Genomic DNA, 26,566 nt, shown 5'->3' on the forward strand with positions numbered 1-26,566 from the left:
AAACAACATCAACATTAATTTTTCATTTGGAATGCAGCGGCGGAGTGAGGGGTTCCTGGAATGTGCCGTTCTGTTTTGATATCTCCCAATAAAACGGTAATGATATGCTGCCTCCATCTGGATCCAGTTGCCAGGCTGCACCAGAGGTAGACATGTCACTTGTTATTATTATTTTCCCTCTGTGATGTTAAGGTCTGGTTCAAGATGAAGGAAGGTCACTCGGCATACCTCACGTGCTCTCCTGTAATTATGGAGTCCCTTGTTGAAGGTCACCTAATATAGCTTCACAGGGCAGCACATCTCTGTGCTGAATGAGTATTGTGCAAGTAAAAAGACTGGTTTCACACCACAACACAAGGGTATAAAGTGTCACACAACTGTGTATTGATTAAAAAAAAAAACAAGTGTAGAGCACTACATTCTGTCCAGCTGTGCTTTTGCACACATTGTGCTGTATGTCAGGGCTTGGTTTCATAAAGCACTCTAATCTTTTAGTCCACTAAACTAACACTAGACTTTTAATCCCCGTTTCACATCAACGGCTAAACCTGTAGATTAGCCATCTTACATTAGTTGACGATTTTCATGGGTATAAGCAGCTTCACCAGTGCTGTTGCCAAGAAACACTTCCAATGCGTGAGACTTTTCCTTACTTCCGGGTTGGTCGTCTGCTACAAACATGGCTGAATCCGCAGCACCAGAGGAGAAGCGCTCCAGGCCTCAGTGTCCGTAAACATCCCCAATAGATTATTTCGGTCCCGGAACACCCGCTCCCACTGCAAGGCTCTCCTTTCTTCCTGCTCCATCAATTGGCGGTACATGATAGCATTCATTTTTGAGGTAAGACACTGAAGTTTTGTTGACTAAAATAAGATTAGCCTCCTCTGTACCAGGCTAAAAACTTTAGTCAGCAAAACTTTTTGCTGACTAAGGAAAGACTAATGCAGTGACTAGCTTCAAAAGATCAATTGACTGAGTTTAGTCAACTAAACAAGATTAGACTCCTTTATGAAACCGGGCACTGGAGCTGCTGGTGGTTTGGAATTAATTTTGTTGACAGAGGTCTACAACGGAAATGGCACCGTTCAAAACTAGAAGTATTCCACCTTGCATGGCATGATACTATCCTAGACTATAAGCATGCATTATTTTCTACAAAGCAGATCTATTGCTGTGATTTGATCAACAAAAACAAGCATAATTCAAAGTTCTTGTTTAACATGGTGGCAACACTTATTCATGGACAACCACCTGTAGTTCGGTCTCCTTTTACAGCACCAGATTTCCTGGATTACTTTGAGAAGAAAATAGATAACATTAGTTTGAACATATTCCAGCATGCCTTAACCCAGCCATTACACCCTGCTATTGAGGTGGGCGCCATTACTGAGGTATTACCTAGATTTACAGAATTTGATAGTATTTCTCTAGGCATGCTGACGAAATTCGTAACGTCAACAAAAAGCACAACCTGCTTATTTGATCCTATACCAACAAAACTGTTTAAGGACCTGTGGCCCACTCTTGGGCCGACTGTGGTGGAAATTATTAATCTTTCTTTAACTTGTGGATCTGTTCCTAAATGTTTCAAATCTGCAGTGATTAAACCATTACTTTAAAAACCTAATCTTGACCCTAGTGTATTAAAAAACTATTGGCCGATATCAAATCTATCATTTTGCTCTAAAAGTCTGGAAAAAGTGGTGTCACGGCAACTCATGGACTATCTTTCTGAGAATAATCTCTTTGAGCCACTGCAGTCTGCTTTTAGAAAATATCATTCCACAGAGACGGCTCTCACTAAAGTGGTGAATGATCTTCTGCTTACAATGGATTTGGACAACACTATGGTTCTGGTGCTCTTAGATCTCAGTGCTTTATTTGATACCATGGATCATCATATTCTACTTGATAGGCTGGAAAATTATTTTGGGATTAAGGGGAGTGCCCTTGCATGGCTGACATCATACTTGACCAGTCGTTCTCACTGTGTTTTGTACTGTAACACCTCTAACCTTAGTGACATGAAATTTGGGGTTTCACAGGTGTCCGTCTTAGGCCCCCTGCTTTTCTCCCTTTATATAGCACCCCTTGGTCACATATTACGGCGTTTTGAGATCGCCTTTCACTGCTATGCTGATGATACTCAGTTATACCTGCCGATAACTGCTGGTAATCTCGTTCACATAAAGTCCTTAGAAGATTGCCTTACATCAGTGAGACGTTGGATGTCTAGAAACTTCCTGGTCCAGTGAGACATCGGCATCAATGTGACCAGTTAACGCTCAACCTAGGCTCGTGTGTCATACATCACACTGACAAAGTGAGGAACCCTGGGGTAATTTTTTGACCTCCACATTAGAAATATTACGAGGACTGCTTTCTTCCACCTGTGAAATATAGTGAAGATTTGTCCCACTCTGTCTATGGCTGATGCTGAGACCCTGATCCATGCATTTATCTCTTCTAGATTGGACTACTGCAATGTTCTCTTTTCTGGTTTACCGCAGTCTAGCATTAGGGCTCTCCAAGTGGTTCAAAATGCTGCAGCCAGACATTTGACATGAAGCAGAAAGTTCAACCACATTACACTCATTTTGGCATTCCTTCACTGGCTTCCTGTACAAGTGAGATCAGATTTTAAGGTTCTACTACTAGTCTATAAAATTGTTCATGGACTGGCACCTCCCAACTTAGCTGACCTAAGTAAACCTTACTTACCGGCTCGGGCTTTGCCTTCTCAGGGTGCAGGACTACTTTGTTTCCCTAGAGTGAATAAGAAGTCTGCAAGTCATAGAACTTTCTCTTATTGTGCAACTGTTCTGTGGAATGATCTCCCTGCATCAATAAAACAGTCGGATTCTGTGGAGACTTTCAAGTCCAGACTTAAGACAAACTTATTTTCCCTTTCGTATGGCTAGCATACTGGTATAGTTTTGTTTTACGCTTTTTACTCTTTTATTCATTTTATTAGTAAATGGAGCAGGCCGCAGCCTCAACTTTACCTAAATTCTGGGTCTTTTAGTGAAGCTTAGGGCTAGTGGCCGGCGATCACCTTAATATTTCCTGTTTTTCTTGTTGATTAATGCTGGCAAATTATACAGTATTTCTTGTCTTTGTGATGCCTGATTCTGTTGTTTCTCTCTGTTTAAGGTGCAGCTCCATCCAGAGATAGGAGTTGTATTTGTGCTGGTGACCCTCCTGTCCTGTGCACCAACTGCATTTCCTGTTTATTCATTTTGTGAATTGTTCTGTAATTTATGTCTGTAGCATGACCCAAGCAGAGGGTCACCCCAAGTTGTGATGTAATCACTAAACGTAGATTGTGGTACCATCATGCCATCCATATTGGCATCCATGAGGAAAACAGACACCAAAAAAGTTTGTTTATTCTGGACCATATGACTTTTAGTTGAAAAATTATGGAAATTTTTCACCATTTTGTTCTATTTTGTAAAAAAAAAAAAAAAAAAAAAACCCCAACAAAAAACAATAATAATAATAATGTACTGATCTTGATGAAACATACCAGTTACACACATTGCATGATCAACATTTAAAAAGTACAGTTTAATTTGGATCTGGATTTGTTCCTGCACATTTGTACATTTGGACACTCTTGTACAACAATCATTTCCACATAAATTCAGCATTATTTCATAATATAAGATGGGGGGAGCAAACAGAGTGAGACAGCAGCACCAGTGTTCTGTCAAGATGAGCTTGCATAGTGTAAATCGACAGTTAGTGTGTTTGCTTTAAAGACAGTGTGTCCATGCAATCTTTACTTTTTTTTAAAGTAAAAAGACACATTGCTGTATTTTATGTAAAGACAAAACTGACGTGGGTTTTCTTCAGTGGGGAACCTCAACTTGACAGATGAGGTGCAGATTTTACCAGTCGTGCTGAACGCAACACGGGTGAGCCATTCTTGTAAGTTGATAAATATAATTCAGACGTAAAACTGTGACTATTAATATTGCGATTTAATTCTTTTTTATCAATCAATCAATCAATTTTTTTTATATAGCGCCAAATCACAACAAACAGTTGCCCCAAGGCGCTTTATATTGTAAGGCAAGGCCATACAATAATTATGTAAAACCCCAACGGTCAAAACGACCCCCTGTGAGCAAGCACTTGGCTACAGTGGGAAGGAAAAACTCCCTTTTAACAGGAAGAAACCTCCAGCAGAACCAGGCTCAGGGAGGGGCAGTCTTCTGCTGGGACTGGTTGGGGCTGAGGGAGAGAACCAGGAAAAAGACATGCTGTGGAGGGGAGCAGAGATCGATCACTAATGATTAAATGCAGAGTGGTGCATACAGAGCAAAAAGAAAAAGAAACAGTGCATCATGGGAACCCCCCAGCAGTCTACGTCTATAGCAGCATAACTAAGGGATGGTTCAGGGTCACCTGATCCAGCCCTAACTATAAGCTTTAGCAAAAAGGAAAGTTTTAAGCCTAATCTTAAAAGTAGAGAGGGTGTCTGTCTCCCTGATCTGAATTGGGAGCTGGTTCCACAGGAGAGGAGCCTGAAAGCTGAAGGCTCTGCCTCCCATTCTACTCTTACAAACCCTAGGAACTACAAGTAAGCCTGCAGTCTGAGAGCGAAGCGCTCTATTGGGGTAATATGGTACTACGAGGTCCCTAAGATAAGATGGGACCTGATTATTCAAAACCTTATAAGTAAGAAGAAGAATTTTAAATTCTATTCTAGAATTAACAGGAAGCCAATGAAGAGAGGCCAATATGGGTGAGATATGCTCTCTCCTTCTAGTCCCCGTCAGTACTCTAGCTGCAGCATTTTGAATTAACTGAAGGCTTTTTAGGGAACTTTTAGGACAACCTGATAATAATGAATTACAATAGTCCAGCCTAGAGGAAATAAATGCATGAATTAGTTTTTCAGCATCACTCTGAGACAAGACCTTTCTGATTTTAGAGATATTGCGTAAATGCAAAAAAGCAGTCCTACATATTTGTTTAATATGCACTTTGAATGACATATCCTGATCAAAAATGACTCCAAGATTTCTCACAGTATTACTAGAGGTCAGGGTAATGCCATCCAGAGTAAGGATCTGGTTAGACACCATGTTTCTAAGATTTGTGGGGCCAAGTACAATAACTTCAGTTTTATCTGAGTTTAAAAGCAGGAAATTAGAGGTCATCCATGTCTTTATGTCTGTAAGACAATCCTGCAGTTTAGCTAATTGGTGTGTGTCCTCTGGCTTCATGGATAGATAAAGCTGGGTATCATCTGCGTAACAATGAAAATTTAAGCAATACCGTCTAATAATACTGCCTAAGGGAAGCATGTATAAAGTGAATAAAATTGGTCCTAGCACAGAACCTTGTGGAACTCCATAATTAACTTTAGTCTGTGAAGAAGATTCCCCATTTACATGAACAAATTGTAATCTATTAGACAAATATGATTCAAACCACCGCAGCGCAGTGCCTTTAATACCTATGGCATGCTCTAATCTCTGTAATAAAATTTTATGGTCAACAGTATCAAAAGCAGCACTGAGATCTAACAGAACAAGCACAGAGATGAGTCCACTGTCCGAGGCCATAAGAAGATCATTTGTAACCTTCACTAATGCTGTTTCTGTACTATGATGAATTCTAAAACCTGACTGAAACTCTTCAAATAGACCATTCCTCTGCAGATGATCAGTTAGCTGTTTTACAACTACCCTTTCAAGAATTTTTGAGAGAAAAGGAAGGTTGGAGATTGGCCTATAATTAGCTAAGATAGCTGGGTCAAGTGATGGCTTTTTAAGTAATGGTTTAATTACTGCCACCTTAAAAGCCTGTGGTACATAGCCAACTAACAAAGATAGATTGATCATATTTAAGATCGAAGCATTAAATAATGGTAGGGCTTCCTTGAGCAGCCTGGTAGGAATGGGGTCTAATAAACATGTTGATGGTTTGGATGAAGTAACTAATGAGAATAACTCAGACAGAACAATCGGAGAGAAAGAGTCTAACCAAATACCGGCATCACTGAAAGCAGCCAAAGATAACGATACGTCTTTGGGATGGTTATGAGTAATTTTTTCTCTAATAGTTAAAATTTTGTTAGCAAAGAAAGTCATGAAGTCATTACTAGTTAAAGTTAATGGAATACTCAGCTCAATAGAGCTCTGACTCTTTGTCAGCCTGGCTACAGTGCTGAAAAGAAACCTGGGGTTGTTCTTATTTTCTTCAATTAGTGATGAGTAGAAAGATGTCCTAGCTTTACGAAGGGCTTTTTTATAGAGCAACAGACTCTTTTTCCAGGCTAAGTGAAGATCTTCTAAATTAGTGAGACGCCATTTCCTCTCCAACTTACGGGTTATCTGCTTTAAGCTACGAGTTTGTGAGTTATACCACGGAGTCAGACACTTCTGATTTAAAGCTCTCTTTTTCAGAGGAGCTACAGCATCCAAAGTTGTCTTCAATGAGGATGTAAAACTATTGACGAGATACTCTATCTCCCTTACAGAGTTTAGGTAGCTACTCTGCACTGTGTTGGTATATGGCATTAGAGAACATAAAGAAGGAATCATATCCTTAAACCTAGTTACAGCGCTTTCTGAAAGACTTCTAGTGTAATGAAACTTATTCCCCACTGCTGGGTAGTCCATCAGAGTAAATGTAAATGTTATTAAGAAATGATCAGACAGAAGGGAGTTATCAGGGAATACTGTTAAGTCTTCTATTTCCATACCATAAGTCAGAACAAGATCTAAGATATGATTAAAGTGGTGGGTGGACTCATTTACTTTTTGAGCAAAGCCAATAGAGTCTAATAATAGATTAAATGCAGTGTTGAGGCTGTCATTCTCAGCATCTGTGTGGATGTTAAAATCGCCCACTATAATTATCTTATCTGAGCTAAGCACTAAGTCAGACAAAAGGTCTGAAAATTCACAGAGAAACTCACAGTAACGACCAGGTGGACGATAGATAATAACAAATAAAACTGGTTTTTGGGACTTCCAATTTGGATGGACAAGACTAAGAGACAAGCTTTCAAATGAATTAAAGCTCTGTCTGGGTTTTGGATTAATTAATAAGCTGGAATGGAAGATTGCTGCTAATCCTCCACCCCGGCCCGTGCTACGAGCATTCTGACAGTTAGTGTGACTCGGGGGTGTTGACTCATTTAAACTAACATATTCATCCTGCTGTAACCAGGTTTCTGTTAGGCAGAATAAATCAATATGTTGATCAATTATTATATCATTTACCAACAGGGACTTAGAAGAGAGAGACCTAATGTTTAATAGACCACATTTAACTGTTTTAGTCTGTGGTGCAGTTGAAGGTGCTATATTATTTTTTCTTTTTGAATTTTTATGCTTAAATAGATTTTTGCTGGTTATTGGTAGTCTGGGAGCAGGCACCGTCTCTACGGGGATGGGGTAATGAGGGGATGGCAGGGGGAGAGAAGCTGCAGAGAGGTGTGTAAGACTACAACTCTGCTTCCTGGTCCCAACCCTGGATAGTCACGGTTTGGAGGATTTAAGAAAATTGGCCAGATTTCTAGAAATGAGAGCTGCTCCATCCAAAGTGGGATGGCTGCCGTCTCTCCTAACAAGACCAGGTTTTCCCCAGAAGCTTTGCCAATTATCTATGAAGCCCACCTCATTTTTTGGGACACCACTCAGACAGCCAGCAATTCAAGGAGAACATGCGGCTAAACATGTCACTCCCGGTCTGATTGGGGAGGGGCCCAGAGAAAACTACAGAGTCCGACATTGTTTTTGCAAAGTTACACACCGATTCAATGTTAATTTTAGTGACCTCCGATTGGCGTAACCGGGTGTCATTACTGCCGACGTGAATTACAATCTTACCAAATTTACGCTTAGCCTTAGCCAGCAGTTTCAAATTTCCTTCAATGTCGCCTGCTCTGGCCCCCGGAAGACAATTGACTATGGTTGCTGGTGTCGCTAACTTCACATTTCTCAAAACAGAGTCGCCAATAACCAGAGTTTGATCCTCGGCGGGTGTATCGTCGAGTGGGGAAAAACGGTTAAAGATGTGAACGGGTTGGCGGTGTACACGGGGCTTCTGTTTAGGGCTACGCTTCCTCCTCACAGTCACCCAGTCGGCCTGCTTTCCCGGCTGCTCGGGATCTGCCAGGGGGGAACTAACGGCGGCTAAGCTACCTTGGTCCGCACCGACTACAGGGGCCTTGCTAGCTGTAGAATTTTCCACGGTGCGGAGCCGAGTCTCCAATTCGCCCAGCCTGGCCTCCAAAGCTACGAATAAGCTACACTTATTACAAGTACCATTACTGCTAAAGGAGGCCGAGGAATAACTAAACATTTCACACCCAGAGCAGAAAAGTGCGGGAGAGACAGGAGAAGCCGCCATGCTAAATCGGCTAAGAGCTAGTAGCTACGCTAAGCTAGCGGATTCCTAAAAACACGCAAAGCGAATAATGTGTAAATAATTTAGAGGTGATTCAGCAGAAGGAGTGCTTTAGTTAAGGCACGTAAAGATTACACTGGGAAACAAATCGTAATCTAGATAACTAGATCAATCTAACTGCGCAGATCAAACAGCTAACAGATACAGAAAAACACCGCTGTGCTCCGGAACAAGAAGTGATACAATACCGCAGTGAGAGCCGACCACCAGTAGAGTCAAGTAAAAAAGTAAAAAAAAAAAAAAATAAAAAGGTAAAAAAGTAAAAAAGTCTTGAAAAAGACTATTAGTTCAAAGTCCAAAGCAGCAGGTAGCAGTCTCTGTGTAAACAGTCCCAACAGAGAGCCAAAATTAACAGATACAGCAAAACACCGCTGTGCTCCGGAACAGGAAGTGATACAATACCGCAATACCGTGGTTGGGATTTTATTTTTTATTTATTTGTTTTTCATGCATTTGTTTTGTGTTGTACAAAAGCTTCAGATATCTGTCGCTGCTATAGATTATGGCTGGAGTGCAGTTTTAAGCAGAAACAAGGTGATAATCGCTGCCAATGTTCCACCCTCCCTTCAATGCTTGTGCAGTGAAGGCAGGGAGGACTGATTTTTCAGAGGGGACTGATCGGTCGGTGACACCAGATCTGACCCGGATTTTGTATTTTGTGGACATTCTAATTTAATATCGAAAAGTCCATTTGGTTGTATATGTTGCATTATATCTCAATCACTGTCATTTTTCTGTTAAGAATTTACCTACACCACCAAAATTGGATGTTGGTTCCAATTTTATGCCTGTTTGTCTATTTTGAAGTTATCAGTTGGAAACCAAGTGTCAAAAAGCAATGACAAATTGTGCATAGTAAAGCTAACCAACGTTCTGTGAAAATTATCTGACAAAAAGAATTCAGAAACTGAAAAAGATGAAAGAAAACCCGACAACACCACAAAAAAACCTTTGATTCGAGTGCATGAACTAAATACTTACCGCTGACATTTGATCACATCTAATTTAGCAAATGAAAAGCCACTTCTAACAAGACTTTGAGCTTGAAAATTTTTCCACTGTAAATTTTTTTGGAATTGTCAACTCGTGTTGGAGGAGGTTTGCGCTCTATCAGCGTGGTGCTCCAGTTAATTGTTGTATTCCACTAGTTGCGTGGGTGAAGTCTGCTATCTCTGATCTCCTTGTAAATTCCAGTGAAACATTCCAGGATTGTTCCAACCTGGTGGTGATATGTAGTGGCATGTCAATACCCTTCCACAACAGTTTTTGGAGTGTAATATGGCTGTATAATTACACCATGGGTCTCAATGGTCTTTTTCTGTCAGGGTCCATCTTTCCTGGAGAGGATGCAGACAAGCAGCAGAAGAACATACCAGTGATAGTGGAGTCTGCCAGCCTGCTAACTCCATGACTGTTTCCAGATGTGTGCAGTTGCCTTCTGGATAGCATATCCTTGCATCCACGCCAGTTCTAGAGTAATGGCCAATTACCAAGAGGCAGTTTGTTGAAAGGATGTAGCCAGAAACTGCATCAGCCTTCAAACAGAACTAAGATCCAAAAATGTGCTTTGGAACAAACAGCCTTCATACCATGAATAAGATGAGGAGTTTTGAGCAGTTAGGAGCAAATGACTGAGGCACTTTCTTTTTGTAACACATGTATCGAATCTGTAGGAGTTCTTACTGCTTTGACCTGCAGGCCCTCTGATCGGATTCTCCATCGCCGCAAAGATAGACTTTTAGGGTATCAACAGGACTGTAACCGCACCATCAGCTCAGCCGTCCAGCTACAGCCTTCCTGAAAACACCAGACCACGTCAGAGCAGGTTATGCGAATCCTGTTCTAAATGTACATAACTCAGTGGTTAACGGATCACTTACGATCCGACAAGTGTCCACCAGATGTTTTCCTCAGACGTGGATATAGTTACTGATTTTGTGGAACTTCACAAAAAAAGTGTAATTCTTTCCAAGTGTCCCTCATAGCCACCTTGCATAAAAAATATAAATAACACAATGCTAAAATACCTTCAGCCATATGAGCATTGTGTTCTTTATAATTTGCAGTTGTTTAATTGATTATTAAGATCCTATTGTCTTATGTACAATTTGTACATGTTCAATAAAGCCCCTCTATCAATCAATCAATCAATCAATCAATCAATCAATCAGTCAGTCAATCAATCAATCAATCAGTCATAAACAATATTTACATTTTAATGGCATCTGCAGTAGGCGTTGCGTGTATGTTTACATGAGCTTTTGACAAGCGTGGAAGTTGTGCAAATCAAAGAATATTTGTAGATCACCCTCTGCGCATTTGCAGGTATTAATAAGACACATTTAACCCATAGCAAGTTAGCTTTGAGTTAGTGGATGTTAGCATTAGCAGACATTAGCACACATGCTAACATCCGGTAAATGTCTTATAAATCACTCCAGAGGTGTAATTACTTTCCAAAAACAGTGTTTTCAGTTTTAGAAGTGTTTATTTCTCACTGGCCTTTATATAACATACGACAAAGAGGTTATATTAACGCACAAACAAAATAGAGTTTCCACCTAGTCAGCTGCCTGTGATGTCACCAAGCTAACGCCCGCTAAATGGTTTGTAAATCCTTCCAGAGGTGTTATCAGGTTACAAAACAGCATTTTCAGTTTTAGTAGTGTTTATTTCTCGCGAGCTTTTACATAGTATATGAGAAACGTACATAAAAACACTAAACAAAGTGGTTTTGAAGAGACCAGCGACTGACGTCATGATGTAGCTCTCCTTTGATTTGCTGTCACCCGCGTCTGGCAGTAATAGGACTGGACTTATGCTGATCACAGACAGACAGATGGACGAAAAGCCTTCGCAATACCCAGTGTTCATATTTGAGGGCCTCGGGTAATAAAGACAATTTAACAAATACGACTGCTTATAATTATTGTTGTTATTATGCACTATTCTCTTAGTTAATTTCCTTAAGTTATTAGTGTATAAAATAGTACAAAATGCTTATTACAATTTTTTCAAGGAAGAAGGTTCACTTGGACAGTATATATTTGATCTGTGACTTTGTCACATCACAAATCAGGCTAAAATTTAGTCTGAATTTGAGGAAAGCCACCAAGACATCCAGACAACCTTGAAGCAGTTACAGGCTTCTGTCACTGCAACTGTAGAAATTGGAAAGTTTGAAAGTGCAAGTTTTGTTCTTTGGGTCACCACTCACAGCTAAAATGTGGAGTCGAGCAGAAACTGATTTTAATGCACCAAAACAGATTGAATCTAGGCTTGCATCCACCATGTTTTTTGACAAATTGTAGCTGAACTATCAAAGCTGCTTTTTTTAGAAAGTCCTCTGATGTATCACTTCATCATGAAGCTGGACAACAGGTTATGTGAAATGCAAAACTTGCACCTTGGACACTTTCTCCAATCGCAGCCACAGAAGCCTTTAACTTCTTCACAGATGTCTGGGTGTCCTGGTGGCTTTCCTCACTAGTCTCTTTCTTACACGATCACTGAGTTTTTGAGAACTGTCTCCTCCTGACAGATTTACCATACAGTATGATGCTGTTTGTATTTATTAATGATTTTTGTAAATGAAGTCCAAGACACAGTGACGTGGAAATGTTCATGTATCCATCCCCTGACTTGTCTGAAGAAAACTGTCTGGAAAAGTCATGATTTCTCCTTTTACATTCAAGTGTGCAATTACTTTGTCATGCCATGCTTTTATATTTTTATTTAATTCAAGTCGTGTACAAATTAGTTAACACTGTGAGTTTATTATCATCATCATACAAATTTTTATTTACAGAAGCCTGAATCTTCTTTCTTTTAAATGTGATGTAATTCAAAAATTAGATGTTAACATGCTTTTTCTTGCTTGTGCATACATACAACCCCAATTCCAATGAAGTTGGGATGTTGTGTAAAATGTAAATATAAACTGTTTCGAATTCAAAACAGTTTATATTTTATATAACGGAAACTGTTTCCGATTTCGAACGTAGTCGGGTCATAGCTACTTGCTGATGGTAATGTGTCAAACAACTAGATATCCGGCTGCCTTTCCTTTGTGTACTATCACTACCAAGTCTGTAGTTAAACCTTTGACTTAGTTTATTTCTACATTTGGTATTCCGAGGATCATTCAGTCAGATCAAGGTTCAAATTTTACTTCCAAAATGTTTGGTCAGATTCTGAAGCAGTTAAAAGTTAAGCATAACAAGTCAACAGCGTATCATGCTCAGAGTCAAGGAGCATTAGAGCGTTTTCATCAAACTTTGAAGTTGTTGCTCCATGCATATTGCACTGAACTATCTGCTGATTGGGAAGAGGGTTTACCTTGGCTTTTGTTGGCTGCTCGTGAGGTAGTGCAGGAAAGTACAGGGTTTAGCCCTAATGACTTAGTGTTTGGGCATAAGGTTAGGGGTCCTCTAGCTGTTCTCCAGGAGGGTTGTTTACCTGAGGAGCCACCACAGAACTTGATTGCTTTTGTCAATGGGTTTAGGTTTAAGTTGTACCGAGCAGGTGAACTTGCAAAACAAAAATTGGAGTGTTCTCAAAAGAAAATGAAGCAAAAGTATGATAGGGAATGTGAATTGTGTGAGTTTTGTCCTGGGGACAGAGTACTTGCTCTTTTGCCGTTGGTTAATTCTCCATTTCAGGCAAAGTATTCTGGTCCTTATACAGTTCTGCGAAAAGTGTCTGATCTAAACTATCTCATTGAAACTCCTGGACATAGGAAAACTTGTAAATTGTATCACGTGAATCTATTGAAATCTTACCACTCTTGAGATTCTGATCAGAGGGATACTGGTCATGTGGAGAGGGCAGCGTTGGCTGTCGTGCCTGTTACTACCCCTGGTGGTCTTGATCGTGAGGAGGGGGGAGAAGAGGTAGCTTTGGCTGCAGATGAGATTTTGAGAGAACGGTTAAAGAATTCTCAGACTTTGGAAAATCTTGGTACTTTAGTTGACTACTTGGATGTTGAGAAGCGTACTCATTTAGTTGGGCTAATTAAAAAGTATCCAGCTTTATTTTCTGATACTCCAACTCAAACTCATTTAATTGAACATGACATAGACATCGGAGATGCTAAGCCTATTAAACAAAATTTTATAGGGTTTCTAAGGAGAAGAGGCGACAGTTGGATTCTGAGGTACAGTATATGTTAAATAATGGTATTGCAGAACCATCCCATTCTGATTGGGCTTCACCTTGTTTGCTTGTTGAAAAGCCAGACTCTACTTTTCGACCATGTACAGATTACCGAAAAGTAAATGGCATTACAAAAGCAGATCTCTATCCCCTGCCTAGGATGGAGGACTGTATTGATCAGGTAGGGTCTGCCAAGTATGTAAGTAAGTTTGATCTTTTGAAAGGATATTGGCAGGTTCCACTTTCTCAACGGGCATGTGAGATTGCTGCTTTTATAACACCATCTGGTTTGTTTTCATACACAGTGATGCCTTTTGGACTCCGGAATGCTCCCGCCACCTTTCAGAGGCTGATGAACCGTGTAGTCTCTGGTTTAGAAGGGTGTTGATGTGGTTGTCTACTTGGATTCCTGGGAGGAGCATGTCCGGAGAGTGCAAGCCTTGTTTGATCGGCTGGTGTGGGCCAGGTTGACTGTAAACTTGGCAAATTGTGAGTTTGCCAGAGCCACAGTCACCTACCTTGGTAAAGTGGTGGGTCAAGGTTTTGTCCATCCCGTGGAGGCTAAAATACAGGCCGTAAAGCAGTTTCCTCCTCCGACTACTAAAAAGGAGCTTATGCGCTTCCTTGGGATGGCCGGGTACTACCGCTCCTTCTGTAAAAACTTTTCTATGGTAGTTGCCCCTCTGACCAACCTGTTGAAAGCCAAGGTTGAGTTTTTCTGGTCCCCGCAATGTCAGGAGGCCTTTGATTTAGTTAAGGCATTGCTGTGTTCCACTCCGGTGTTGGCAGCACCAAATTTTAGTAAACCTTTTAAATTACAGGTGGATGCCAGTCAGATTGGGGCAGGTGCTGTACTTCTACAGGACAATGATGATAATGTTGAGTGCCCTGTAAGTTCTTCTCCCGGAAATTTAATAAGTATCAATTTAATTATTCTGTAATTGAAAAAGAGGCTTTGGGCTTCATTTGGGCTTTACAGCACTTCGAGGTCTATGTAGGTTCCGGGTCGACTCAGTTGACTGTATTCACTGATCATAATCCACTGACCTTTTTGAAGTCTCTGCAGAATCCCAACCAGCGCCTTATGCGTTGGGTTTTGTTTTTACAACCATACACTCTTGACATAAGACACATCAGTGGTAAAGATAACATTATTGCTGATGCTCTTTCCCGTGCTCCTTTAACCTAATGTGTTTCTCTGCTCCTTTTTGCCTCACTATTTGTCCTCCTGCTCTTAAACTGCTCCCCAGGTACCAGGGCTGCTGGGTGGAGGTATGGACAGCTCGTGGAAGGGTGCAGAAAGTACTGTATGCACGGGTATTATTTTGGTTGGGTCTTATGTACGTAGGCCTGTTTGGATGAGAGTAGTACCCCCATTTTAAGGAGGGGGGTGTCACGGCCCTCCCCTGCCTGTTGTGGGAGGCTCCCCACGGCAGGCAGGGGTGGGGCTGCTTGAGTGGTGGCACCTGTGCTGTGCTGTTAAATTGTTTGTGCTGTGCTCATTCACTCTCTCTGCTCTCTCCCCACCAGGTAACATATTTGGTTTGTCTTCAGTTCATCTTTCGTTCCAGTTACCTTTGGTTTTCACATGCCAACACATTCACACTGACATATTCACTCGCATTCATTCAAAGGATTCAAAGGAATTTTTATTGTCATATGCACAGAAGAACATGTTCCCTGCACAATAAAATGTGTCTACTGCATTTAACCCATCCTAATTGCCAGTAGGAGCAGAAGTCGCCATTAGGCGCCCGGGGACCAGCTCCAGATGTACATCCCTGCCTTGATCAACAGCAGGGCTGAGCAAACCAACACCAACCCATAACAAACAACACACACACAACACATAGGCCGGCCCGGTACATAAACATATATTGAAAAGCAAAACATGAGGGAAAAGGAGAAAAAAAAACCCTCATAGCCGCTGCATTACACAGCAGCAATGAGGAAAAAAATCCCCATCAGCACAGAAAAACAATAATCACACAGACAAAACAAGGACACAGGACGACAACCGAGATTTGAAAAGGTCCAGTTTATCAGAACACTCTGGAGGCAGCCTGTTTGGCGCTGTCATGCATTGCATACACCACTGATCCTTACTCACATTTGCATACCTTGTATTTATGTTGCATTTTATTATTGTTTGTTAAATAAACTATTTTAATTGGCCTGAACCTTTTGAGTTATTTCCCCCTCCCAGCTAGTTTGGGTTGTGACTTGCCTTCGAGCCAGGCTTGTTACAAAACAGAATACAATGATTTGCAAAACCTCTTCAACCTATATTCAATTTAATACACCACAAAGATAAGATATTTAATGTTCAAACTGATAAACTTTATTGTTTTTGTGCAAATATTTGCTCATTTTGAAATGGATGGCTGCAACACATTTCAAAAAAGCTGGGACAGTGGTATGTTTACCACTGTGTTACATCACCTTTCCTTCTAACAACACTCAATAAGCATTTGGGAACTGAGGACACTAATTGTTAAATCATTGTAGGTGGAATTCTTTCCCATTCTTGCTTGATGTATGACGTCAGTTGTTCAACAGTCCGGGGTCTCCGTTGTCGTATTTTGCGCTTCATAATGCACCACACATTTTCAGTGGGCAACAGGTCTGGACTGCAGGCAGGCCAGTCTAATACTCACACTCTTTTAATATGAAGCCACGCTGTTCTAACATGTGCAGAATGTGGTTTGGCATTGTCTTGCTGAAATAAGCAGGGACATCCCTGAAAAAGATGTTGCTTGGATGGCAGCATGTGTTGCTCCAAAACCTGGATGTACCTTTCAGCATTGATGGTGCCATCACAGATGTGTAAGTTGCCCACGCCATGGGCACTAACACACCCCCATCCCATCACAGATGCTGGCTTTTGAACTTGCGCTGGTAACAATCTGGATGGTCTTTTTCCTCTTTTGTCCAGAGGACATGATGTCCATGATTTCCAAAAACATGATGTCCATGATTTCCAAAAACAATTTGAAATGTGGACCACAGCACACTTTTCCACTTTGCATCTGTTCATTTCAAATGAGCTCGGGCCCAGAGAAGGCGGCGGCATTTCTGGATGTTGTTGATGTATGGCTTTCGCTTTGCATGGTAGAGTTTTAACTTGCACTTGTAAACACAAACTGTGTTAACTGCCAATGGTTTTCTGAAGTGTTCCTGAGCCCACGCGATAAGATCCTTTACACAATGATGTCGGTTTTTAATGCAGTACCGCCTGAGGGAACAAAGGTCACAGGCATTCAATGGTGGTTTTCGGCCTTGCTGCTTACATGTAGAACGTTCTCCAGAATCCCTGAATTTTCTGATTATATTATAGACTGTAGATGATGGAATCCCTAAATTCCTTGCAATTGAACATTGAGAAACATTTTTCTTAAACTGTTGGACTATTTTTTCATGCAGTTGTTCACAAAGTGGTGATCCTCACCCCATCTTTGCTTGTGAACGACTGAGATTTTTGGGGATGCTCCTTTTATACCCAGTCATGAGTGTCCTCAGTTCCCAAATGCTTATTGAGTGTGGTTGAACAGGATTTGCAAATCATTGTATTCTGTTTTATTTCCATTCCACACAACATCCTAGCTTCACTGGAATTGGGGTTGTGCATTTATAGTATATATTTGGTGCGTTTTTGAGACATTGGAAAGATGCAACATTAAACTGTTTTTTTTAATTCAACAAGAGAGCAGGAGAACTTGGTAACATGGCTCAATTACTTCCAGTGTGTGTATAAAAGATGTGTTCACAGCAGCAGAATATGGGCACTTATCAGCTGCTGTATAAACACCTGAGGCGTTTGTTAGTGTTTTGCTCTGGTCTGAACTGGTAGCTGGAGGCTGCCTAAATGCCGTAGGGAGCTCAGTTTGTGCTGCACGCTCTTGTACTACTGATGTTCTCTTTGTATAATGTTTGACGTACAACCAGCTCAGAAGAACAATGCCAGGATCCACGTGTTTTCATCCATCCATCATCATAATTATTAAATGAGGAACTGTAGTGCTTCCAAACAGCGATGTGCTCATGGGGTAAAATAACAACATCGAGTCCATTGTGAAAGTTGCTCAGAGGAAATATGGTTTGATAAAGTGAGTTCCACACACAGAGTAAAAAAATTATGCATGTGCAGTTGTCATATTCGTTTGGTACACATGGGCGCCATACCCATAGAAAAATTGCAATAAAATAAAACACACACTCATCTTCAACCGCTTATCTGAGATTGGGTCACAGGGGGCTGGAGCCTATCCCAGCAATCATAGCGCGTGAGGTGGGGTACACCCTGGATAGGACGCCAGTCTGTCACATTCACACCCACACGCACACCTACGGACATTTTTTTTAAAGTTTCCAATTCACCTATCCTGCACGTCTTTGGATGTGGGAGGAAACCGGAGCACCCGGAGTGAACCCACGCAAATACGGGGAGAACATGCAAACTCCATACAGAAAGGCCGCAGGGGGGAATAGATCCCATGACTTTTTCACTGTGAGGCAACAGTGCCAACCATTAATCCACCGTGCTGCCAAATGCAAAACAAATAAATAAAGAAAGAAATAAAAAATCACAAGCTGCATTTTGCCATGAAGTCTTTCTTTATTAAATAAAAGTTGCCAGCTGAAGGTGACAAGTGACAAGTGTGACACCATTTAATAAAATTCATGCTATTAAATATAAACAAATCAAATCTAGCATTATCAATGATTCAGTTTTTACTTTAATCCTTTCTGGGTTTGTGCTCTATTTTCTTGCCAAAATACATACTGAGTACTACGTCTGTTTGATGAACTCAGAACACACTCTTTGTCTTCTGTCCTGGTTACAAGCGTTTGGCGGATGACTAGATCACGTGCATCACCACAGATGCTTCCTCTTACTGCCGGCGTCCTGATGACATGTCATTCCTATCGAGAGGCCAGCCACCGTGCAACTGCACATGCACGTGCATGTGCAGTTATCTCTGCCCAGACTTTCACCCCCCCATTGAGTTTACGTGGCTCTCTTTACTGCACAACTGCGCATTTCTTTCTACGACAGACTTCAGCCGTGTAGAAATGAACTCCCTGACCGAGCGACCGAGGAAAACGCTTTTATTGGAGGCTAAAACTATTTTTCTTGCAGTTTTTCACATTAACGATAATATCACAATAATTTATAAACATTGTACAAGTTTAAATGGGCTTGAAAATGCTGGAATCACAACACTACATTTTATTGTAGGCTAAAACTAATATTTTATTGTACAAGTTTTTCCTATGGGCCAATATCAACTGAACTTTAATATAATAATTTCTCTGTCCAATAAAGTCCAAAAGACATTGAGGCGCAAATAAGTGAGGATTATGTGATGAACAACTATCACAATAATGATAATAAAAAAAGTCTCCGGGTTAAGAATGCTTATCTTTTACTAGCGAGTACATTTTACACATTACTGTGGATTTGGATGAACAATTTATACATTTATTTGCCCATCAATATAAGCTAACTTGGTCAAGAATCATTCAGTGAATGAAAGCAAAGCGTGACAACTCGGCGGAGTTAGGTCATCCCGACCCACGGAACTGTCGCTTTATGTGACGAGGCACATAATTCGACAAGACCGCATATCTCAATCATCATCACACATCTTTACATACACTGAACATCACTAATGTTCATGTACTGTGTTATGTGAGGTCGTGACAAATACCAGCAACCACCTAATACATTTATGTACATTCAGGACATAATTAAAGTTCTTTTTATAAACTGGAACATCCTATATTTAAACATGCCGGAGAGCAAACATTTGATCATTTTTGTTTGTTTCTTCCCTGAAATAAAGCAGATGTTCTGTCATATCCAGTCACTATAACTGTGTTGAGTTTCATGTCACTCTGTAAAACTGTGCCATTAAATTAATCTGGCCAAAAACACATTTTTGACAGGACTGAGCGGAGGCGAGGCACAGACAGACAAACATAAAATAAACACATGATGAATATAGCAATTAATAAAACAAGGCTGGGGCAAAAGGAGCAGAACCAAATAAAGAGGAAAAATAAGGACTGAAGCCTGGAACTGGGTGGGGCATGACAATTTTTTCTGTATTTAAAGACCAGTGTTTCACATGAATATTACGGGCAATTGAAAAAGTCCCTTTTCTCAACCACAAATTTGAACAAATCAGGAGCTTCCTTTAATCTTTTGATTAGGTGCTGTTGTGACAGCGGATATCCACGGAGGATTAGATGTAGATTGAATGACTGCGGATCTAAATAGTGATGTCACAGTGTTAGAACCCAGGTGCAGACGCCCCCAGATGGATTTTTTTTGTTATTCTGCGAACATTACCATCTATGTGACTGACCACAGACTCCATGTACGATGTGTTTGTGTTTCAAATTCCTGCAGCTCTTATTTCCAATATGTAATTGTGGCTGCACCTCTCTTTATGAAAATAAAGGGTCATCAGGTGTTCAACAATTAGAAACGGACCAGTGGCGGCCTCGAGGCGAAGTGAACGCCTCTACCTTCACATGCACGTGTTGCTTTCACTCCTTTGATGATTCTCCACAGCTCTTACTGCGCCTCGACAGGAACCTGGAAAATAAAATCATTGACTAATACAGGCAGCAAACACTTTGTGTCTGCCTCATCACATTAAGATCCTATTTTGAAGGGTCAGCTTCTGTTTTTGATTTTAAAACCCATAAAAATTAAATTCTACATGACTTGAAGTTATTTCCTAAAAAGAAAAGAAACTAAAGAAAGAAAAGCAGAGGCCACATGGATCAAACATTGTGCACATTCAATTGTGTACAAAAAATCTGACATTTACATTTTTACCTCTATTACCTTTTTCATTGCCACTGACTTGTTTGTTTACCTGTTTGTTTTTCAGCAGGATATTTCCCATGGTTTAGTGTATTTTGATTACATTATGTTGAATGTGGACCTTGAGGAGTGGAACACTTTAGATCAGATTTTTTTCTTTTTTGTTTTATCTTAATTTTTGTCCATTTCTGAGAATAATGCACACATTCATTCAGTCTTTCATTTTGTAAACCCGCTTATTCCATTGTGTGTGTGTGTGTGTGTTTGTGGGGGGGGGTTAGCCCTGCAATACACTGCCAGTGTATTGTAGGGCTAATGCCGCGTTCACACCGCATGACACGCGACGCCACAAATTTGCGTCTGTCGCCTGGTGACGGACGCACCACTATCAGTCAGTGTGTCGCTCTGGTTTTGCTGCGAAAATTCGTCCCAAGGTGTCATCAAATAGGAGGAGTTTCCATTCCGCTCACCGTCAAGTCAACACGGCGGACCTTGATCACACGGAGCGAATTGTTGTGCTCCTGTTTGTTGTGGAAAGCTGACAAACATCATCAGCGGTGCCGTCCCTGGGTTCACAACATCCCCATGAGACGTTCCCATTTAGGTTTCATTATTTGCCGCAGGAGCTGCGTCTGGATGATCAATCAATCAATCAATTTTTTTATATAGCGCCAAATCACAACAAACAGTTGCCCCAAGGCACTTTATATTGTAAGGCAAGGCCATACAATAATTATGTAAAACCCCAACGGTCACAACGACCCCCTGTGAGCAAGCACTTGGCTACAGTGGGAAGGAAAAAACTCCCTTTTAACAGGAAGAACCTCCAGCAGAACCAGGCTCAGGGAGGGGCAGTCTTCTGCTGGGACTGGTTGGGGCTGAGGGAGAGAACCAGGAAAAAGACATGCTGTGGAGGGGAGCAGAGATCGATCACTAATGATTAAATGCAGAGTGTGCATACAGAGCAAAAGAGAAAGAAACAGTGCATCATGGGAACCCCCCAGCAGTCTACGTCTATAGCAGCATAACTAAGGGATGGTTCAGGGTCACCTGATCCAGCCCTAACTATAAGCTTTAGCAAAAACGAAAGTTTTAAGCCTAATCTTAAAGTAGAGAGGGTGTCTGTCTCCCTGATCCGAATTGGGAGCTGGTTCCATAGGAGAGGAGCCTGAAAGCTGAGGCTCTGCCTCCCATTCTACTCTTACAAACCCTAGGAACTACAAGTAAGCCTGCAGTCTGAGAGCGAAGCGCTCTATTGGGGTGATATGGTACTACGAGGTCCCTAAGATAAGATGGGACCTGTGTATTCAAAACCTTATAAGTAAGAAGAAGAATTTTAAATTCTATTCTAGAATTAACAGGAAGCCAATGAAGAGAGGCCAATATGGGTGAGATATGCTCTCTCCTTCTAGTCCCCGTCAGTACTCTAGCTGCAGCATTTTGAATTAACTGAAGGCTTTTTAGGGAACTTTTAGGACAACCTGATAATAATGAATTACAATAGTCCAGCCTAGAGGAAATAAATGCATGAATTAGTTTTTTCAGCATCACTCTGAGACAAGACCTTTCTGATTTTTAGAGATATTGCGTAAATGCAAAAAGCAGTCCTACATATTTGTTTAATATGCGCTTTGAATGACATATCCTGATCAAAAATGACTCCAAGATTTCTCACAGTATTACTAGAGGTCAGGGTAATGCCATCCAGAGTAAGGATCTGGTTAGATACCATGTTTCTAAGATTTGTGGGGCCAAATACAATAACTTCAGTTTTATCTGAGTTTAAAAGCAGGAAATTATTGGCCGCTTTCAGTGGTACTTCCGCCTCTCCGGGACCCAGTTTGAGGACCCTCCTGTCCCGTTCGCACGCGCACATGTGAACAATAAAAAAACAAACAAAAAAAAACAAAAACTGGCTGCTGCTGTGGTGCTGCTGCTCGCTCTCCCCTCAAACTCTGTCATAATTGTGTTATAAACTAGTCACCATTTGTTTTATTATACATCTGTGTCGTTAATAATAAAATAATCTTCACGGACGATTCATTCTCACACGCACTTAAAAAAAAATGTCTGCTTCCCATGCTGCGGTGCTGCTGCTCGCTCTCCCCTCAAACTCTGTCATAATTGTGTTATAAACCAGTCACCATTTGTTTTGTTATACATCTGTGTCGTTAATAATGAACATAATCTTCACGGACGATTCATTCGCACACGCACTTAAAAAAAAAAAGTCTGCTTCCCCTGCTGCGGTGCTGCTGCTTGCTCTCCCCTCAAACTCTGTCATAATTGTGAAATAAAGGACAAAAGGGACATAAGTCCTGCTCACAGGCTGGCTGCCAGAGACAGGACATGTCCACATCAAGTATAAACTCCAGACATCTCCATGTCACTACATATCCAGTCCCCGATTGGTCATTGCGACACGACAAGACGAAAAAGTTCAGATTTTTCAACTTGGGGAGGAGGGCAACGTGATGCGATCTCTCGTCCAAATGCGCCAATCGCTCAAAATCGCTTCATTCGCATTGCTTCATTCACTTCCATTGCATCGCATTGCGTGGCTGGAACTTTTGTGGCGTCACAATGCGTCCTTCCATAGGGATTACATGGCAACCTGTCGCCGCCACCGTAGCTCGCGTGTCGTCCAGTGTGAATGTGGCAATACACATATAGACCAAACACATTTACTGTCTCACAAAAAAATAAGATCAGTTTAGAATCATTAGGGGCCTCAGTCCAAAAACGTGTGTACGCACAAAAACCTTGCATACGTCTGTCTCACACCAGTGTTCAGATGTATCGAAAGTGAAATGACCATGGAAATGTGCGGTGCATCACACAAAAATACAGCCTGGCATACACACGTTTCTACAGCTATTGTTTCACTGTGGACATATAAAGGTGATGCTGGGTAAAACAAGAAGTCATCAGAGTGATGTGCACATCAGTGACAGTGATGAGCAATTAAAGCACTCACGTGTTTGCAATTATATGGCTTGATATAAAAGCATGTGCAAAGTGATGCGTAAAATTGCACTAACAATGGCTGCATTGTTAAAGCACCTTGCAAATGGTGCAATCCAACGAGAGCATGTACTCAAGGAATGCAAGGATTTACTTGCAAATGAGAATAATTGGCTCATAATCCAATTTTGATTGTCAAGGCCATAGTTACTGGAGTTGCTCACAGAACTGCGGCCGACCCAGAGTGCAATACGGCGAGGGGTGAGGCGGTTGTCTGTGCCCATACTGGTGCTGACCATGCTGGGCATTCTCGCATCAGAGGCATTCCAGCATGAGCTGGCTGATCGGTCAGGTGTGCCAGTCGACCTTACGCCGAGCCATGCCAGCTGTGTGGAATGCAATCATCCAAATCTCATCCAGGTACATTCCAACATTAAAGTGCAATTGCAGCGAAAGCCGATTTCCCACACTGTAAAATTCAATGAGTTTAGTTGAACTCAAACCATTTGAGGAACCGATTGCCTTAAACCATTTGGGTTTGCCAACTTAAATAAAATAATTTTTCAAAAATTTAATTTGTTAAAATTTTAATAACTTAATTTATATTTAATTAAACTTATGTAAATCTTGTTTATGTTTTGCAATAAAAAAATTGACAAATAAATTTCTGCCTAATGCATTACATTTTTGGATTAGAATTTTTTGGATGCATTGTTTGGTTTACTTGTTGACTGTGTTGTGTTGTTATGACTCTGCCATTCACGCCCCTTGGGACGTGAACTCACGATCTCTGGCCTGGAAGTCAGCCTCTCTAACCAGAAGGCTAAAACCCAGGGCTCTGACCTTGTGACCATAGAATTCTTTTGAGCTGTTGGGAGTGAGGTTTACTAACTACATATGCACAGCGATACCTGCTGGCCTCCGTTACATAAACTCAATTAAAATGAGTGAATGGAATGCACTGGAAATACATCACCACACTTAAATGCCCCAAAACTTTAAATGCACTGAAGGAACTGAGTTGTTATTGTTGGGAAGTGTAGGTACACGGACCCAAACAGGGGGCGCAAATGAACGGACAATGGAGGAAGTCAAATAACAACACTTTACTGTTGTGAATGGGCACAACAAATACAACAGATTACAACAATGGACAAAAAGCCAAATCACAAAAGGTGTCGTGTGGGCAGGCTCGTAGATAGGAGACGTCTGTCCAAAGCAGAACCGGAACCACACGATTTCCTCCGCCACCAGACCCCGGGAATACTGGAGCCGCCAAGTCCCGAATTCCCAGGTGGCCACTGCCTCCGCGTGTCGGACCTGGTACTGATGGCGAGGACCAAAGAAACAATTAAATGTGGGCGCGTTTGCACCCAGCCATCCGCACGGCAGGAAAACTACCTCCACCTCTTGTGGAAAGGAGTCTGTTATACAACGCACAAAAGTCACAAAAGGTTACTGTCACACAGTTAGCTGAGAATGTTACCTTCCAGGTAGAACGATATCTCGGCAAAGAGGTGGAGACGTCGTCCTGCTGATGTACCCCTGCTGATCAGATGATTGGTAACAGCTGTTGCAGGTGATGCGTGACAGCTGTCACCCTGGCTGCTCCTGTGAGGCGCTGCGCCCTCTGGTGCCTGGAGCCCGCACTCCAGACAGGGCGCCCTCTGGTGGTGGGCCAGCAGTACCTCCTCTTCTGGCGGCCCACACAACAGGACCCCCCCCTCAACGGGCGCCTCCAGGCACCCAACCAGGCTTGTCCGGGTGGCGGCGGTAGAAATCGGCCAGGAGGGCCGGGTCCAGGATGAAGCTCCTCTTCACCCAGGAGCGTTCTTCAGGACCGTACCCCTCCCAGTCCACCAAATACTGGAAGCCCCGGCCCATGCTACGGACATCCAAAAGCCGGCGTACAGTCCAAGCCGGCTCGCCATCGATTATCCGGGTAGGAGGCGGCGCCGGACCCGGAGTACAGAGGGGTGAGGTATGATGTGGTTTAACCCGGGACACATGAAACACAGGATGGATCCGCAGTGAGGCCGGAAGCTGAAGCCTCACTGCGGCTGGACTGATGACCTTAAGGATCTTGAATGGGCCGTTGTATCGGTCCTGTAGCTTGGGGAGTCCACTTTGAGGGGAATGTCCTTTGTGGATAACCACACCTCCTGCCCTGGCCGATACGCAGGGGCCGGGGTCCGCCGACGGTCTGCATGGGCTTTTGCCCTCGTCCGGGCCTTTAGCAAAGCAGAACGGGCGGCACGCCACACCCGACGGCACTTCCGTAGGTGGACCTGGACCGAGGGCACACCGGCCTCTCCCTCAACCACCGGAAACAACGGGGGCTGATACCCCAGACATACCTCAAAAGGGGAGAGGCCGGTGGCTGAAGACACCTGGCTGTTATGGGCATACTCGATCCAGGCCAAATGGGTACTCCAGGCCGCCGGGTGCGCGGCAGTCACGCAGCGCAAGGCCTGTTCCACCTCCTGGTTTACCCGTTCTGCTTGCCCGTTGGTCTGAGGGTGGTACCCGGACGAGAGACTCACCGTGGCCCCCAGTTCCCGGCAGAAGCTCCTCCAGACTTGCAAGGAGAACTGGGGACCGCGATCGGAGACGATGTCTGTTGGAATCCCATGCAGCCGGACGACGTGGTGGACCAGGAGGTCCGCTGTCTCCTGGGCTGTTGGGAGCTTCGGGAGGGCCACGAAGTGGGCCGCCTTGGAGAATCGGTCCACTATCGTGAGGATGGTGGTGTTACCCTGGGACGGCGGGAGGCCCGTGACAAAATCCAGGCCGATGTGGGACCAGGGGCGATGAGGCACAGGCAGCGGCTGGAGTAAACCTGATGCCCTGCGATGGTCAGCCTTGCCCCTGGCGCAGGTGGTGCAGGCCTGGATATAATCCCGGACGTCGGCTTCTAGGGACGCCCACCAGAAGCGCTGCCAGACAACTGCCACGGTTCTTCGCACCCCTGGATGACAGGAGAGCTTGGAGCCATGACAGAAGTCCAGGACTGCAGCCCTAGCTTCTGGTGGGACGTATAGTTTGTTCTTCGGCCCAGTTCCGGGGTCCGGGCTTCGTGCCAGGGCCTCCCAGACGGTTCTCTCTACGTCCCAGGTGAGGGTGGCCACGATAGTGGACTCCAGGATGATGGGTTCCGGTGGATCCGACAACTCCGCT

General features: G+C 42.6%; 1 long non-coding RNA gene across 1 annotated transcript; it reads left to right on the top strand.

Annotated features, from left to right (window-relative positions):
- Positions 1 to 729: 729 nt before the first annotated feature.
- On the top strand, positions 730 to 21,677 carry LOC117519509. Its single transcript, XR_004563314.1, has 3 exons — positions 730 to 906; positions 5,684 to 5,689; positions 21,667 to 21,677. It is a non-coding gene; the product is annotated as an uncharacterized LOC117519509 (long non-coding RNA).
- The last annotated feature ends 4,889 nt before the right edge of the window (positions 21,678 to 26,566 follow it).

The sequence above is a fragment of the Thalassophryne amazonica genome, chromosome 10 (assembly GCF_902500255.1).
Source record: "Thalassophryne amazonica chromosome 10, fThaAma1.1, whole genome shotgun sequence".
NCBI lineage: Eukaryota > Metazoa > Chordata > Actinopteri > Batrachoidiformes > Batrachoididae > Thalassophryne > Thalassophryne amazonica.